Here is a 15,317-nt window from a genome sequence, read left to right as displayed (position 1 = left end):
GGGCCGGTGCACCCCCCTAGGGGGCCTATATAAAGGAGGGGGGAGGGAGGGCAGCAACACCTCAAGCCTTGGCGCCTCCCTCTCCCCTGCTACACCTCTCCCTCTCTCAGAAGCTCGGCGAAGCCCTGCTGCGATCACTGCTGCATCCACCACCACGCCGTCGTGCTGTTGGATCTTCATCAACCTCTCCTTCCCCCCTTGCTGGATCAAGAAGGAGGAGACGTCATCCGCTCCGTACGTGTGTTGAACGCGGAGGTGCCGTCTGTTCGTCACTTGGTCATCGGTGATTTGGATCACGGCGAGTACGACTCCATCATCCCCGTTCTCTTGAACGCTTCCACGCACGATCTACAAGGGTATGTAGATGCACTCTCCTCTCGTTGCTAGTTGACTCCATAGATTGATCTTGGTGAAACGTAGGAAAAAATTTTGTTTTCTGCTACGATCTCCAACAGGGGCCCCACAGGCGGGCTATCTTCCCGGCAGTGCTACACCACCCGTTTTGCCAGGTTCACATCGATCTTTCCCCTTTTCTCATTTCCCTTTGTAAATCCCTAGCCCTCCCTCTCTATTTGCGCCTCCAAATCTCGACGGCGAAAGCATGACAGCGAGTTGGGCGTCGGGCGGCGGCGGCTGCGGCGAGAAGAGCGGTGGTGACCGCAAGTTAGGTCGAACCCTGGGTCCTGCAAGCATGTGGGCCGGATTCAGTGGCACAGGAGGCAGCGGCGGCGGATCTAGTGGAACAGGGGACGGGGGTTTCGTTGGCGGCGGCGGGCCGGGAGAACCCACGGCTAGGGTTTCTTCAGTGCTACAGTTTGGTGGCAAAAAGGTAAGTTCTTTACCGTTGTTCTTTACATCCCAGCATTATCGCCCATAATTCATCACCTGTGGCCATGACAAGCTCCATCTATGTGGTCATCAGGAAACTCCTAGTGGCCGTGTATGCATAGATGCAGACAATTTTGGCAGCGCACTCGGGGGATGTGTGTTTCAGGTTAGTCTACTGAGCATGATCTTCAAACTAGTACTGCTATTGCGGTCAAGCTGCAAAAAAGTTCAGTGTTTAACGCTTGCAGCGACAAGTTCAGTTATAAAATGACTTGAATTGCTCATGATTTATTTAGGATGATATCACTTCTGAGTATGTTGAATGGGTTGATGGGGAGTGGGATAGCAAAGCAAAGTCAGTCATTAAGTATCTTGCCATGAAGAACAAGAAACTGGAGACTAAGATTACAGAATATGAAGCTGAAATTAAAAGGAATGAGAAAGAAAAGAGGGCAATGGTTAAGATGCACAAGGAGATATTGCTCTATAGGGATAGGATTTTAGGATTTGGAGGTCTTCTGTATCTTGGCCTGCTTGCCATTATGATTGCTGTCATAGTTAGCAAGTAGATTGTTCATAAAGTTATTGACATCATTGTAATTGACATGATGAAATGATGCTGAATTATTTGCTATTCAGTTTATGGGCAAAGTGTAACAAAGATTGCAGCATAAATAACATGGGGCCATCATGATTGGTAGACAGTGCACTTTTGGTATGTTCTATATTTGGCAGACAATGCACTTTTGGCATGTCCTGTATTTGACAGACAATGCACTTTTGGCATGTTCTATATTTGGTATGTGATGCACATGGGCACATCACCTAGCAACACTACTAATTTATGTAGCAGACTAGTTCATTGTCTTGTTGCAACATAGGAGCAACATCTAGCAGCTTCCATGCAACACTGAAGCAAAGTAACAATACATATTCAATAATCAGAAATTTAACTGAACTTGGCACTTCGGGTGAGCAGTAGATATTCAGTTCTTCAGCCACAAAGAACCCGATCAAACCGTATCGATTGCATAACTTATACGCTTACATATAAAAGCATACCTAACCAACATCAAACCCAAAATAATGTTAACTTATATGCTGAAACATATAACAGCATACCTAACTTAAGATAATCAGCAGTTTCCTCCTCCTTCAGCAACTGTGCCCATCTTCACTTCTTCGGAAATTTGAGGCGGCGTGAGCGGCGCACCACACACGGAGAAGCCTTCTTCTTGACCACCGTTGTGTTGGACAGCTGCGCCACCTGATCCTGAGCCACCTCCTCTTCTTCCACCTTCACTATGTCAGGGAGGAGGGGAAGGAGCTCGATGTCGATGGGCATTGTCTTGCCACCCTCGACGGCGACCGGCGCTACCATCTGCACATCGTCCTCCTCGCCCTCCTCATGGTCATCAGGGATGACCAGTACCTCCTCCACGTCGTCCTCCACGACGTCAGAGCCCAACGGCAGCACTGGCTTCGACACATGGCGGACCTGGTAGTCCGGGCTGACGGGCACAGGGACAGCGAGCTCGACGTCGACGCGGTCCGCCCTCGACGCAACGCGTTCTGAATCTGGCCACAGCGTCATGGTGGTGGAGCGGTAAATCCACCACCTTGCGCGCTGAACAGGGGAGTCGCTCAGCATGGCCTCTCGCATTGCCCACACGAGTAGGACAGCCGGCGGGACGCCGCGGCCGTAGGCGAAGGCGCGCTTCCTTTCGGCGTCGGTGAGGACTTTGACGAGGCCACGCGCGTGGTTGACCAACATCTCTGTGCTGGGGAACCAGCCGCACACCTCCGTCAACTGCGCGCGCCACCCCTCGTCATCGCCGGCGAGGTCCATCATCGCTCTCTGCCAGCCGAGGCTTCTCTCCATGGAGGCGGCTGCAGCGGTCGCCGGCGAGGGTATTCTCGATCTACTGTAGGTGGGGATAAGAGGGGAGTTCGAACCGGCGCCCGTGGGAGGTGGGTGAGTGTGTGGTGGGGAGGAGAGTGGTACAGTTACTTATTTAATGGCATTTAGGACGTGGGCAGGGGAAATGTACAATAATATTCTTTCTACCTCCCGCCCCGGTCATTACATAGTAAAGAATTTTTTTGATTTTTTTTACAGGGAAACAACTTACTTTATTTAAACAAAGACTGGGATCTCGTCTGCTAATACACTAACGATACAATTAGGGGGGCCAAAGCCTCCAAACCAAAGAAACACAAGCGCCTACAGCTACCTTAGCCAAAGTATGAGCCGGCCGATTAACACAGTAAATAATTGAAGCAAGTGTTCTACTCTTGTTCCTTCTCCACTTTTCTGCACCTGATAGAAGACAAGCTAAGTTAATGAATGATACAAACTTTAATAATCCACAATGCATACTAACACTTACTTCTGATTTAGTTTGCATTTCTTGCTACGTCTAGTGTGTCCTACCAATTTGCAAGCGCCGCACCGGGTTTTCAACTCATCAAAAGAGAGTGGTCTACCATTTTTCGAGACAGGGCGGCTCTCATCTTCCTTTGTTGCACCTTTGCTTGACACTTTCATAGGATCTTTAACCTCAATCATGTTGCCTTCACCATCGTCCACATATTCAACTGCACACTTACTGATGTCATTTGTTTGCTTCAACAAATTTTCCTGTAGCAGATCATACTCATGACTCTTAGCTATCACAGCCTTCAAACTCTCCTGTAACTGATCCCACAAAGCAGGGTGTTTGCATGCCGCATGCATAGCTTCAGACGCTAACACACTGACCTGGCTATATTTCATTCTTTCCCCGGCCCCATTCCAACCAAATCCCAACAGATCGATTGTGCGCCTCGCGGGCAGTCCCAACCTTGCTTCTTTCGTGAACCGAATAAGAACTAAACACTTTGGTATTTCAGATATGTTCAAGTGCTTCAGTACATGGAATATGTGCTTGCAAGGTAGACCCTTTCGAATCATTCTTCTACAGCTGCACCTTATAGTTTCTACGGAATTTACTGGTGTATACTCCACCCAAAAACGGCGCTTCCAGTTATTCTTCCAGGCCACGATGTACTGCTGTGATCCGTCTCCCAGCTTAATTTCTACAATCTCCATGCCGTCAATTTTTCTAAGATCATCCTGCAACATATAGAAGTTTGCTGGAGTGAAGACGTGAGAAGCAGCTATCTCAAGTTCCCTCGAGCTAGTAACTGGCACCGGTAAACTCTATGAGGCCGTGCAGTCATCTCGCACCTCGTTTTCACGGATATGCACAACGGCGTTCTCATAGTGCAAAATCATATCCACCAGGGTCATTTCACCGTCTAGGTGGAGGTGAAGGCATGAGTTCGGGCTTTCACTCCGCTGGTTGCTTTTCATGCCAAGCCAAAACCCCTCTGTTAGATATGCCGCGGCCCACAGTCTCCTCTTCTTATACATCCGCCTCAACCATGTTACAGTTTTTTCTGACTGCCATTTTTTGGAAAATGCGTGCCATCTCTCCTCAAACGTTGCCGTGGACGTGCTGTAGTACAGAAGAGTTCGGAACTCCTTCAAGGACTTGTGACTGAGGTGAATCTTCATATTTTTCTCTATGTGCCACGTACATATACGGTGCCACACGTCTGGCAAGACTTTGCGAATTGCCTTGATCATCGCAGCGTCGGCGTCTGTGATAACACTCTTAGGCATGTTTTGACACATGGACCTCAAAAAAGTCTGCAGAAGCCACACATATGTCTCCTCAGTCTCGTCCGAAACTATGGCACAACCAAAAACAGTGGTCTTCCGGTGATTATTAAGACCAACAAAAGGTATGAATGGCATACCATAGCGGTTCATCTTGTACGTGTTGTCAAATACAAGCACGTCGCCGAAGTCCTCATAGTCATGACGAGACTGGGAGTCGCACCAGAACATCCTATTCAAATGTCCTTCCTTATCTAGCCTGTACTCGAAAAAGAAGCTAGGATCCCTCTGTTTCCTACTGGCCATGATGCTTATGGTTGTGGCAGCATCACCTTTTGAAAGCAGCTTCCTCTTCTCCTTGGCGCAAAGGTTGTTTATTTCATGCCTGGTAAAACCAACACCGCCGTACCATACATGCTTGCTGATGAAGCAATCCATCATGTCGTGAATTCTAATCCCTGCAGCTCCCATGGACATTATCTCATGCTTCTGGTACTCTTTGATTTTTCTGTGGGACCAAAGAAAAGGTACCTCGTCCGGTCCTGCCAACATATGGCTATGCTTGTCCTCAAAACTTTCAACATACCAAACCCCACGCTTTTGGTCAAGCTTGACGGTCAGGTGCACTTTGCAAAAGCAGCGTGTCTCGGCTCTGAGCCTACGGCTGTGTCCTTCCTCGGTTAGCAACTTGCTGTCACGTTTCCCTTGTCTTGAACCAACAAACCGCCTATAACGCATATGACGTGACTCTGTTTTGCTATACCTGACCTTATTCTTTCTAATGCTGAAACCATTATCTCTAGCATAGCTGTTGTAGAAATCATACGCAGCATCGTGAGACGTAAAGGTCATTTCCATTATCTGCATGAACATATCCCTCTTATCATCTGCACTGGTAGTATCTTGGACATTCTTTGCACCATCATCTTGTGTCACCTACACAATCAAACCACAGCCATGAAAACAGATTTCTATGGTTTAACATTACTTACTTCCATAGAACATTGATTACACACATACCTCACTCATGATGACCGATGACTCGGACTCCCCAGAACCAGGTGCATCTAACGATTCGTCGTTAAGGCCTGTCTCCGCGTCGGATTCACCGTAATAGTCGTACGCATTATGACATTCGGAAATGAACTGAAAAATACAACACAAATACATAATTACTTATCATATAATATTCCAGAAGAAATTCAATTTGCATTCCAACAAAAAATTTCACTTACGTACCTGACTAATGTAATCTTCATTCGAGAGCTCCGAGTTGTTTTCCTGATCATCATCAAGCTCATCGATCTATAAATTTTCAACACAAAGATTTAATGTTGTCAGATGCCACCAAAAAATTACAACATGGCAATGCCACTCACATTAAGATCGTCCCATTCGTTCCTATTCTCTGACCGATCTTCACGATCTGAATTTTCATCATCTGACCAATCTTCTATCCAGTCTTTCATCAGTTCTCCAAACTCCATGTCTACCATGGTATCAGTTAACTCCTCGTCCGCCATTTCCTACAACCAATATTATGTATCATCACATGTGCAAACATTATCAATGATGATATATAAAACACATAGCATACGATCACGGATGTTATGTAAACAACCGCAACCGAGGTTGTTCAGATCTGCCAAACTTAGCAAGGAAGATGGCCACGGCACCCGTCGTGATCACTTTCAATCGCGAGGAATTGCACGATCTCAAAACCTAGCTAGATCTGTGATTACCTCTGTCGCCGGATACCTAGGTTAGCCGCCACATCAAATAACGATACTGGTGGTGCGCACAGCCGACGGCAACCGACGCTACGTGAACCCAGATCACGAGGCGCAGCACTACCGGAACAAGATCCACGATCGCATGCGCCGCCGGGTAGCTAGGTTACCCGCTCCCCTAGGTTAACCACTGCCACTGGCGCGGCGGCAGTTCGTTCGATGTTGCCGCGAGCGAGACTAGAGGGGGGACGCGGGATGCGGTACCTGTGCGCGATCGTTGGAGATTCACGACGTTGTCGCGCCCGCTGTCCGACGAGATCGCCGGCGATGAGATAGCCGCCGGTGGAGATCTACTACGTGACTTATGGAGTTGCGTCAATGCTCGCGAGATTGATGGAGCTGCTCGCATGAATGATTGGATTCGGCAGGTCTTACGTGGACGTGGGGTCGTGCGATGTTTTTTTTTCGAACCAGGGTACTGTACGTATACGGTCTGGGTTATACAGGGCTAGACAGGGCTTGGATCTAGGCTGCGGCTGGCCAGGAAAAAAACAAATTCGCAGGGACAAAAATACCCCTCCGAAATTAGGTTAGGGGGAGCACTGGAGCAGGGCTCATATAGGGGGCGTTTGAGGAGCCCGGCTGTAGATGCTCTAACTTCTGGCTTTTGAAACGTTTATTTTATCACAAGGGCATGAGTATAGGACCCAAATATTTTGAATTCCAGAAATGTATGTTTGAGGGTTTAAGTTTTACACGTAGGATGTTCATCTGCATACTATATACTTCATAATTTTCGAGATCAAAAAACGCCATCAGATTTTTCTTTTAAGTGTATAGACCTGAAACATTTGTTAGTAATTTTGAGGGAAAACAATACTCCAGCGGAAACCTGTTAGTTCATCCACTTGCGAGCGTGAATCTCTCAAGCATTTCTGAGCATTTCGGTTAGGCAGCTACCATCATGTAATTATGTTTATTGTAAGAATCCATAATATTAATTGAAGCAAGAAATTACACAGTCGTAGTAGCCATCTAGGAAGCCAAAAATAAAAACAGAATCCAATCTCCAACCTGCTAAGACTAACTATATCTTAGGTTCTTAACTACTGTACGTACTACATCTGCTGCTGCTACCTTAATAAACTGGTTGTAATTGGTTTATGAGACAAGGGATTATCGGTTTCTAGTGGGTAATTCCTGCCGGAGAAGTGAATATCGAGACGGTCGTGGGATGTTTTCAGTGGAGGTGGAGGAACCTCATGTGGTTCCCGCAGAAGAGGCAGTAGCAGGTGCCCTTGATGCCGCCCCTGATACACCTGTACTCCTGTAGACGGGCGTTGAAGATTTTGGCCTCGATCCAGCACTCCGCCTTGCAGCTCCAGCCGTGGCAGAAGGGCACGTACGGATTCCTGTACTTGCACACCTCTGCGTCTGAAGAACACGGGCGCACATTTACAGATCGTCCACACATCGAATTAGTTGAGGTAAACCCGACGTCCTAGTACACATTAGCGTATGTGTCCGAGTGGTACAGCATATATGATACCGAGTAGGATTAGTATTACTAGTACAAGTCGGTTAGCTACTAGGCTGTCCTATGCATATATATATGCTTGTACCCTGCCCCTTGTACCACAACAAAAAGCAATACAAAGAAAAGCCAGGAGCGACACGCCCCTGTGGCTATCACCAAAATCTCCCGATCAGTTTTTTCCGTTCGCTGAAGTTACGTGAGTTCTCGCCGAGCTATCCTGTAGATCGATTACACCAGCAGTATACGTACGTGTTACGCTGACGAAGCTAAGCTAGCTTCGCGTGTACAGACGCAAGGATCAATCCAGCTACCTGTCTGTGTGCTAGCTTAGCACGTACACGAGCGTTATTGTTCCTGGGGGTTTCGGACTAGCGTCAGAAACCAACAAATTGGTATCTAGAGCCTTGACGATCTACGATCTACGATGGGGGACAGCGACGCTGAGTCGGTCAAGTCCGGCAACGGCGGTTCCAAGGCGAATAAGAACGGCGACAAGGTGAAGAAGGGCGGCAAGTCAGCGACTAGTGGTGGCGGAACGGGCGGTGCCAACGTACTGGCGCATCGCAACATCCCCATCCAGTACCCGATGCTCACCGACGCCAACTACGGCGTGTGGGCAGTGAAGATGAAGATCATTCTCCGAACCCTACGAGTGTGGCAGGCCATCACGGACGACGGCGTCGACGAGGAGTGCGACGAAGGTGCCATGGCCGCCATAGCCCAGTCTGTGCCAGATTCCGTGCTGATGACATTGGCGGAGTTCGAGACAGCAAGAGAGGCGTGGAACGCACTCAAGGAGATGAGGATCGGAGAAGATCGCGTCACCAAGGCTCGGGCACAAGTGCTGAAGCGCCAATTTCACAAGTTACAGATGGAGGAAACTGAATCGGTGAACGACTATGCCATGCGTCTGACTACTTTGGTGGGAGAGATCCGCGCGCTTGGTGCAAAGCTTGAGGAGACCGAGATTGTGGAGAAGTTTTTCAGCTCAGTGACTGATAAATTCACGTACATCATCGGCACGCTCGAGCAGCTTTACGACATCGACGACATGACCATAACGGAGGCGATCGGACGCTTACGGACATGGGAAGAGAATGCTCGTGGCTGTCGGAAAGGCAAAGGAGGAGGTGGTGACCAACTCATGTACTCGCGCGCAGATTGGGAGTCCCCAAGTAGTAAAGGAAGGCGCAACGTTGGCGAAGGCTCAAACAACGCGAAGAGCGGCGGACAAACTGGAAAAGGCAAAGGAAAAGGCAAGCCACAAGGTCGTGGTAAGGCGGACCGATCTAAAGAGCGGAAGCCACGGAACTTGGATATGTCCGAGGTCAAGTGCTATAACTGCAACGAGATGGGTCACTTTGCGAAGGATTGTCCGGAGCCTAACAAGCGGGAGATCAAGGCAAATTTGGCGAAGCAGGAAGACGAACGTCCAGGTCTTCTGATGGCCGAAGTTTGTGATCTCGTCCAAACAGCGGTTGTGAAACCGAACCGGAAGGTGCTACTTCATGAGAAAAAGGTAACACCAAAGTTATCCGGGAGCCAGAACGTGTCGTGGTATCTAGACACAGGGGCCAGTAACCACATGACGGGGTGCAAGGAGAAGTTCCTCGAGCTAGAATATGATATTCAAGGCTCGGTCAATTTCGGTGATGGTTCAAATGTGGAGATTTGCGGGCAAGGTTCTGTCCTCTTCGAAGGTCTCACAGGAGAACATCGCATACTCACCGGAGTGTACTACATCCCAAGGCTTCGCAACAACATCATCTCTATCGGGAAACTTGACGAGAATGGATGCAAGGTGGATATTGAGAACGGAGTGATGACGATCTTCGACAACCTCCGAAATGTGCTAGCGTGTGTGAATCGCACACGGAACAGGCTCTATATCCTCAACCTCGATCAATCTCAACCGGAGTGTTGGCTCGCCAAGAGTGATGATGATTCGTGGTTATGGCATGCTAGATTTGGACACGTCAACTTCTACACCTTGAAGAAGATGTCGAAGATGGAGATGGTATCTGGGATGCCGTTTATCGACCATGTTGATCGAGTATGTGATGGGTGTTTGGTTGGAAAACAGCACCGCAGGCCGTTCCCTACTCAGTCTACCTATCGTGCAAGTGATGCACTCGAGCTGCTCCATGGTGATCTATGTGGCCCTATCACCCCAGCAACTCACGGAGGAAAGAAGTATTTCTTTCTAGTGGTAGATGACTACTCGAGATATATGTGGGTCGTTCTCCTACGGTCTAAAGATGAGGCGTTTGAAGCGTTCAAGAAGCTGAAGGCTGCAACGGAGATGGAACACAAGCTGCAGGTTCGCGCTCTACGGACAGATCGCGGCGGAGAGTTTACGTCGAACGAGTTCAACGACTACTGCGAGAAGATTGGCATAAAGAGGTTCCTCATGGCACCTTATACGCCGCAGCAGAACGGGGTTGTTGAAAGGCGCAATCGAACCGTTGTTGACATGGCGAGAAGTTTACTCAAGAGCAAGAACTTGCCGGGGACTTTTTGGGGAGAAGCTGTCTCGACAGCGGTTTATCTTCTCAACCGGGCTCCAACGAAGGCGGTGATCGGAAAGACTCCGTATGAAGCAATTTACGAACGGAAGCCGAATGTGTCTCATCTACGGACATTTGGGTGCGTGGCGCATGTGAAGACGGCGGAGCCGCATCTCTCAAAGCTTGCCGATCGTAGCACCAAGATGGTGTTCATCGGATACGAGAGGAGTTCCGGCACCAAGGCATACCGCTTCTACGATCCACGAATGAAGCGTCTACGGATTTCACGCGACGTCGTGTTTGAAGAAAACCAAGCGTGGAATTGGAGCGCAGCAGCCGACGATGCTCCAAACGGTAACATATTCACAGTTGAATTCCCAACTGATGATGATGTAGGGGAGGAAGACCAGGTGGTTGGAAAGACGCACAACCAAGGTGACCGCAACGGCAGTGATCACCATGGTGCCGACACCGACGACGACGCGCATCGGTCGCAAGGTGATAGCGACAACGACGCGCACGACACGGGTGGAGATCTCGACAACGAGGCGCATAGTGATGATGACAATCAAGATGATGGTCACGATCACGACGACTACGCCGACGACGAGGATGCCAACGACCTGGCATCTACTACGCCCGAGACTCAACCATCCTCCTCAAGTGCATCGACGCCGACACAATTTGTGTCGCCTCCTTCGCAAGCCACAACGGATTCTTCCGGGCCTCGTCGCTACAAGACCCTCAAAAAAGTCTACAAGTACGCAAAGCCAGTTACGCTTGAGTACTCCGATTTGTGTTTACTTGGAGTTGAGGAGCCGGCGAACTTCGTAGAGGCGAGCAAAAGTTCAAGTTGGATGCACGCCATGGATGAGGAGATGAAGGCGATAGAGAGCAATGGCACATGGACTTTGGTAAACCGACCTCCGAACCAAAAGGCGATAGGTTTGAAGTGGGTTTACAAGTTGAAGAAGGACACGAAGGGTGCCATTGTGAAGTACAAGGCAAGACTCGTTGCAAAGGGCTACGTACAACGTCAAGGAGTTGACTATGAGGAGGTGTTTGCACCGGTTGCTCGAATCGAGACGGTGAGAGTGCTCCTAGCTTTGGCAGCACAAGAGGATTGGAAGGTTCATCATATGGATGTGAAATCCGCTTTCCTCAACGGAGACCTTAAAGAAGAAGTGTACGTGGAACAACCCCTCGGCTACGAGAAGAAAGGCGAAGAAGGGAAAGTTTACAAGCTCAAGAAGGCACTTTACGGGTTGAAGCAAGCGCCAAGAGCTTGGAACGCAAAGTTAGACCGAAGTTTGATCTCGCTCGGGTTCAAGAGATGTCCCCTCGAGCACGCGGTCTATACAAAGAACTCCAAAGGATCAAACCTGCTAGTTGGAGTTTATGTCGACGATCTGATTATCACCGGAGATAGCGCACAAGAAATTGAACATTTCAAGGCGCAGATGAAGAAGAAGTTTAGCATGAGCGATCTGGGATTACTTAGCTATTACTTGGGCATTGAAGTGAAGCAAAGCTCCGGAGAGATTTCCCTATGTCAATCGGCTTATGCGGTCAAGTTATTGGACAAGTGTGGCATGACAGATTGCTACGAGACACAAGCTCCAATGGACCAACGCCACAAGTTGAGCAAGCGTAGCTCAAATCCGCCGGTGGACACCACAATGTATCGAAGCGTTGTGGGCAGCCTAAGATATTTGGTGCATACCCGACCTGACTTGGCTTATTCAGTCGGGATTGTGAGTCGTTTCATGGAGAATCCGACAACCGAACACATGAGCGCGGTCAAGCAAATCTTGCGCTATGTGAAAGACACTATTAATCTTGGCTGCACGTACAGAAAGGGAAATGAAGGATTGATCCTTCGTGGATACTCAGATAGCGACATGGCAGGTGATGTGGATGACCGGAAAAGCACAACGGGTATGATATTCTACCTTGGCCCAAATCCTATCAGCTGGAATTCTCAGAAGCAAAAGGTGGTTGCGTTGTCTTCATGCGAGGCAGAATACATAGCGGCAAGCACAGCGGCTTGTCAAGCAGTGTGGCTGAGAAGACTCCTAGCTGATCTTGCAAAGCGGGAGGTGCAGAAGGTGTCATTGAAGATCGACAACCAAGCTGCAATCTCATTGTGCAAAAATCCGGTTCATCATGAGAGGAGCAAGCACATCGATACCCGGTTCCACCACATCCGGGAGTGCATTGAGAAAGGTATGATCGAGGTTCAACACGTGAACACGAAAGATCAGCTTGCCGATATTCTCACGAAGTCTCTTGGGCGACAGAAGTTCTTGGAGATGCGAGAAAAGATGGGCGTCCAAACCGTGAAGCGAGGACGTCATGTTTAAGGGGGTGAATATTGAGATTAAACCCGACGTCCTAGTACACATTAGCGTATGTGTCCGAGTGGTACAGCATATATGATACCGAGTAGGATTAGTATTACTAGTACAAGTCGGTTAGCTACTAGGCTGTCCTATGCATATATATATGCTTGTACCCTGCCCCTTGTACCACAACAAAAAGCAATACAAAGAAAAGCCAGGAGCGACACGCCCCTGTGGCTATCACCAAAATCTCCCGATCAGTTTTTTCCGTTCGCTGAAGTTACGTGAGTTCTCGCCGAGCTATCCTGTAGATCGATTACACCAGCAGTATACGTACGTGTTACGCTGACGAAGCTAAGCTAGCTTCGCGTGTACAGACGCAAGGATCAATCCAGCTACCTGTCTGTGTGCTAGCTTAGCACGTACACGAGCGTTATTGTTCCTGGGGTTTCGGACTAGCGTTCAGAAACCAACACGAATCAGTAGGTAACTTGCATAGCCTCACACGATCTCATCATATTCTCATGAATGAACCAGCAGAAGAAGAAATGGCCATGCATATGTAATGTAACAGAGTGAAATAAATGGGATTTGGAGGCTACGAACCGTCCGCCGAAATGAGTGTAGGGTTTCCGTGTAAGATGATCACGAGGAGCAGAAGGAAGCAGAGGGCGGCACGCCTCGTCCCCATGATCGGACAGATCGGTAGCTGCGAGGATATTATTAGCTCCTCCCGTTCGGATTCTCTGGAGAGCTAATTGGTAGGATGTAACTCTCTTATGGTTTTATTTTTGGAACAAATGCGCACTCTTATGGTGGCGCCTCTTCTTGCAACCAACCTGCGAGAGAATGAAGGATCTGTCCATCGTTTTAACTACTCAACCACCTGCGGACGCGGGAGAAGATCAGAGGAGTGGATAGAATCAGAAGATCAGAAGAGTGGATAGAATCCTGCTAGATCAAGGTGCCACAAGACGACTAGTCAAGAAAGAAAAAGAGTTTGGAATCGACGACTAGTCAAATAGTACTAGCCCAGGTGGGGCGCGCGGCGGGGCAAGGCCCATGTCGGGGTGAGACAGCAGGTTGGGAAAATCCTATAAGCGCTTATAGGCGGCGGCGGGCCGGGCGAAAGTTTCGGCCGGTCGAGGCTAGGCCGTTCGATATGAGCTGCGCGACCGTTGGATTCAGGCAAAAAAAAATCACCCCCAGCTTCTTCTTCCTCCGGCAGTCGGGGTGGATCCGTATGTCCCGCTCGGGGAGCGCAGCGCCGCGCCTCCGTCCTCTCTGGTGGTCGTCCTCATCGTCAGTCCTCACCCCCGCCGGTCTTCCTCGTCGCCCACCGGACCCCGACCTCACCGGCCGTCCTCGTCGCCGGTCCCCACCCTCCTGCCCTCGTTGTCGCCTCGACCCATGCAACAGGTCCACTTGCAGTTGCAGCTCTTGACGGCGACGGTTGTTGCTCCCGGTTGTAGTTCTGCCGCCGCCCCTCGCCATTGATGCTCGCTGTAGGGAATTACGTCGACGACGGTCGCCAGTCAGTCAACGGCATTTGAATGGATGTAGCAAAAAAAAACTTCACCGGTAGTAGCAAAATCAAACTACGGGTTCAGCAAAAACGTCGTCGCCGCCCTCATGAGGTCACAGCTCCGCCTTAAATGGATGTAGCAAAAACCTTCAATGGTAGTAGCAAAATCCTACTACGGTTGCAGCAAAATCACTGCTGTAGTCGTCACGAAGTCGCAGATCTGCCTGATGGATGTAGCAACAAAAATCGCCGATAGTAGCAAAATCCAACTATGGTTGCAGCTTCCTCTTGTTGTGCAGTGCCATTGAAGCTTTCTGTGTCTATGGTTGAAGCTTTTTTCAATAGCTGTTGAAACTGTTCTAGGTGACGGTTGCAACACTTGTATACGCAGGGTGGATCCGGCCATGGTGGCCGGCAAGGGAGCGCCTGGCCACCGGCGATGGAGCTCGTGGTGGTCCAGTCGCAGTCCATGCGGAGGGGGGAGGGGATGCGCGCGCGTGAAGGCTGTAGGTAGGGGATGGGTCTGGCCATGGCGGCCAATGAGGGAGCGCTTGGCCGCCGGCGATGGAGCTTGTGGTGGTCCAGTCGCAGCCCGGGGGAGGGGGAGGGGATGCGCGCGCGTGAAGGCTGTAGGTAGCGGATCGATCTGTCCATGGCGACAGGCAGCCATGGCAGCCGGCGAGGCAGCGATGGAGCTCGTGGTGGCCCAGTCACATCCCGAGAGGAGGGGAAGGGGATGTGCGCGCGTGTAGGCTGGAGGTTGGGGATGGAGGCGCATAGGGAAGGAGGCGGGTCGCGCGAGGCCACTACGTATTGCGCGTTGGGCCAGCGTGGTGTGCGGGTCGTTTGAAAGTTCGGCCGGCGCATCGCGCCCAAACATTTACCAAATCCTATACGACACACTCTGCGTCAAAATGTCGGGATACCGCACACTCTTTCTTAGCGATCGAACGAGACGGGCCGGCCCACTAGAAGCGTTCCATCGATCCCGGTTTCCGGAACCTACTGGAAGGTTCCAGCCAGTTTTTCCTGGTTTTGGGAACCTTCTATTAGGTTCCTTTAACTTTTTTTCTTTCTTTCTTTTTACCTGTTTGTTTATTCTTTTCTCTCTTTTTTCTTGTAATTTTTTGGTATTTTTGGGAAAATGTTCTTAAATTTCAAAAAATGCTTGATTTATCGTCATT

General features: G+C 49.6%; 1 pseudogene; it reads right to left on the bottom strand.

The window, feature by feature from the left end:
- Positions 1-6,015, bottom strand: part of LOC125533013 — a 69,878-nt pseudogene extending 63,863 nt beyond the window's left edge.
- Positions 6,016-15,317: the final 9,302 nt, after the last annotated feature.

Source organism: Triticum urartu, chromosome 1 (assembly GCF_003073215.2).
Source record: "Triticum urartu cultivar G1812 chromosome 1, Tu2.1, whole genome shotgun sequence".
In the NCBI taxonomy this organism is placed as follows: Eukaryota; Viridiplantae; Streptophyta; class Magnoliopsida; order Poales; family Poaceae; genus Triticum; species Triticum urartu.
The sequence above is the reverse complement of the archived record's forward strand: the minus strand, read 5'-3'. Positions and strand labels throughout refer to the sequence as shown.